Here is a 3,995-nt window from a genome sequence, read left to right on the forward strand (position 1 = left end):
TAGTGCTTATAGATTTACTACAGGGGTACAAGTCTTTTATTTGTTCCTTGCATATCTTACTGACATTTTAAATCTACTTTCAAATATGAAAACAACAGATCCAGAGAAGTTATCATTTGTTGAATGTCCTACAATAAACCAGGATTACAATTCAGAGAACAGTAAAAATATAGATTCCAATTATCTTCAGGAATAACTATCAGAATGTCATTCTTTGCTGTCTTTTTCAGATGTCTCATTCAGCAACAGAATTTTATAGGTAACTCATTTCTCAGGGTAAGTATTATTAAAAAGTCAGAGGCGAAAAGTCATGAATGCTTGTCTTCGTGCCTCTTGTATTTTCAATTTCTTGAAAATCAGAGTTGAGAAGGTTGTTAGTAACCTGAGAGAATGGAGAAAAATATTAAATATTTATAAAGTAACAATAAAGCAACATTTTATTGAAATTGATAATATATGTATAGATAAATAGATTTATATAAGCATAAATAACACAACAGTTCTATATGCTTCACAAAGACACAATCAACAAAAATACGCATACAAAAATACATTCAACTAGTCAGGACTGAAGCCCAGAACTCCTGACTGGCAGTTTGTTGCCAGACAATGCTGCCTCTGAGAATTTCTTAGTTCCACCCTTTGGCCTAATTACATCTTTTCCTCATTGTCTAATTCTTTGGCTTCCTTCCTTCATTCATATGAATCTAAAGCTAGAAAGGTTAGAATTAGGTAAAGGTGGTTGCTTACCACTGTCACTTTATTTGCTCCCTATTGGTATTACACTGAACATTTTACCCTTATCAAAATGTGTTTATGGAACAGCAAGAGTGATCTTTGTGTTAAAAACAATGGGATAGATGCCTAGGATTTATTCTCAGGCAATTCCCAAGCCAAGTGGTTAAATGGTCACTTTGACTCTAAATGAACCCAATGGAATAGCTAAAATTCACTACGTGAGGAAAAACAATTCCCTTACCAGGTGGCACATCATTTCAAATCTCCCCACAAGGGTGCAAAAATGCTTGTTTGTGTTGCAGAAGATGTGGAAATAAATGATCACTCCTCTTACACGCTCACATCTAATCAGAAGTATCTTGTTACTGCTAGGACTCAATCTGATTTACTGTCCTGAGGAGTCTAAGGTTTAGAGAGAGAAAGTAGAGCAGCTCAGGGCTTCCCAAGAGCCCTCCTGAGACAATCTAAATCCTCCATGAACCTAATTAATCCAGGTCCTCAGGGGCTAGAATTAAGGTCAGCTGGACTTCTTGGAGACACATTTGGACTGTCCTAATATAAAAACATGTTCTTAAGATACCAAGAGCCAGGAATTTGTTAAGTTGTGCTAACAGACTGTCTTGAATATCAGTTGAAGCAATATCCCCAGGCAATCAGTAGTATATGCTATAGATATGTCAACAATTTTATTGTCCCCAGAGTGGAACTAGAATGTCTGGCTAGGTCTTCACTGTTGTAAAGAGTGGGGGGGGGGGGGGTTCTATTTAACTATTATCCATAAATAACCATTTTTACCTGAAAGTGTCTTATTACTGTTGCCATTATTCCCCAAGGCAGTTTTAAATATACTGGGGGATGAGGAAGGATTAGCTTTTTTTCTTTTCTACCCTTCACCCTTGCCATATTAATGTCAATTTTAACCCAATTTTAACCCAAATTTAACCCAAATTGAGGCCTGTCAAACTTTAAGCCATGAATAATGAGTGACAAAGAGGATATATTGTTGTACTTGAGAGTCAAAAAGGTCATTGAACTTCTGGCTGTTACTGGTTATATGACCCGGGGCAAGCCATTTAATCTCTATAAGCCTGTTTCCTCATCTTTAAAGGAAGGGAATCATACTACATGGCTTCTAAATAATATTCTAGTTCTAAACCTATTCTGTATCTGATGTACATTTAAGAAAATCTATCTATACATATATATATATATACATATATTATCAATTTCAATAAAATGATGCTTTATTGTTACTTTACAAATATTTATATTTTTTCAGTCTCTCATGTTACCAACAACTTTCTCAACTCATATTTTCAAGAAATTGAAAATATAAAAGGCATGAAGACAAGCATTCATGACTTTTCACCTCTGACTTTTTGAAGTCTATATTTTTATTGTAGGACATTCAACAAAGAAAAACTTCTCTGGATCTTTTTCATTTTTAAAAGTGAATTTAAATGTTAATAAGATGAACATTTCTTAAAAAACAACTTTGCTAACATTAAACTTAGCTTGAAAGAAAGGTCTTGGAGTACATATACCATATACTATGTATACTATGGACATACTATATACATATAATATATAGATTCTATGAATTTCTAGTTGGAGGCATTGGAATTAAATGACTGGCAATATACTTGACTTGGAGTCAGAAGACAAAGATTCCATTCTGAATTTGGCCACTTAAACTCTAAGCCTAAACTTTCTCATTTATAAAATTATAATAATACTTATTGTACCTGTTTCATGGGGTCAAATGAAATAAAAGATATGAAGTGCTACATGAGTCTGAAAGCCTAATAGAAATATAAACTGTTATTACCATTAGTTAGTCACCATCCCATCATTTGTAAAATGAGGATAATAATGGCATCCACTTCATAAAGTTTTTGTGAAAATGAGATATGTGCTTTGTGAAACCTAGAGCACTATATAAATGTAAGTTATTATTTTAGCATTATTAAACAGATATTTGAAAAATATAACTAAATGATGGTCTTGAGTAGAGATAGGAGGTATCGATTGACTAAATGTTGTGTAAATACCAGAAGTATAGCATATGAGCAATTTTCTTCTATTTGCTTATGAGTGATACCAGCCCTAAACTTAGGGAAGGGGCCTTAGACTACAGACATTGAGTTCAATCCTCTTCTTTTACAAATGAGAAAGCAGATCTAGATAGGTTAAATGGCTTGACCAGAGATACACATCTAGTAAGTGTCTGAGTATTTTGAGTCTATCTATCTATCTATCTATCTATCTATCTATATATATATATATATATATATATATATACATACTATATATATATACTATATACTCTAAATGAGACTTGCCATTTGGAACAGCTGAAAAACAATACAAAGTGGGTTGCAGAAAGATGCCAAAATAAGTAATAAATATAACTACTTTAGACCATCTCAGAAGGGAAACTGAACCAAATTAGAAAGGATTTATGGAAAATTTAAATAAAAAAGATTGGGAAAAGTTTTCTGGGTGAGCAGTCTGCTCATAGGTTCCAGAATGAGCATGATTTGTTTGTTGAATAATGGGAAGATAAGCATGAAATGAACAGAGGGCTGGTGTTGGAGGATATAACGAGAGATAATATTGGGTTGGTAATATGCAGCCAGATCCCTGAATGTTAAGTTGAAGAATTTACACTGTGGAGGAACTTTGGCATTTTTTAAGAAGGGAGTGTACCATGATGAAAGAAAGATTAATCTATGGTGAGGTATAATATGGATTAAAGTCAGAAAAAATTAGAAGAGAAAAACAGTTAAGAAATCATATCCATAATTCAGAAGCAAGATGATGGGGCCCTAAACCAAGGACTTTTTGAGTCATTGCCTCCTTTTGCAGCCTATGAATTTCTTTTCAGAATGTTTTTCAATGCATAAAATACATAGGATTGCAAAGAAAACTAACTATATTAAAATGTAATCATTGAGATAGTTTTTAAATCCATGAACCCAGGTTAAAAAACTCCTGTACCAGACCTCTGTAGTGACAGAAACACATTTCAAAGGAAATATTAATAGAACTTAGCAATTCTGAATAAAGGAAATAAAGGGAAAAGAAGGATCAAAGTATGTGCAACAATTTTGAATCTGGATAATTAAATGTCCCCTTTTCCAATGAGAAATTAGACTATGAGCTCAACCAAGTTGATGGAAATTTCTAGAAAAAATGACCTATATTTCTTCAAGTGGAGAAACTTCCCCAAGTTTCACTCTCTATATGGGATTGCA

The sequence above is a fragment of the Macrotis lagotis genome, chromosome 4 (genome assembly GCF_037893015.1).
Source record: "Macrotis lagotis isolate mMagLag1 chromosome 4, bilby.v1.9.chrom.fasta, whole genome shotgun sequence".
Taxonomy (NCBI): domain Eukaryota; kingdom Metazoa; phylum Chordata; class Mammalia; order Peramelemorphia; family Peramelidae; genus Macrotis; species Macrotis lagotis.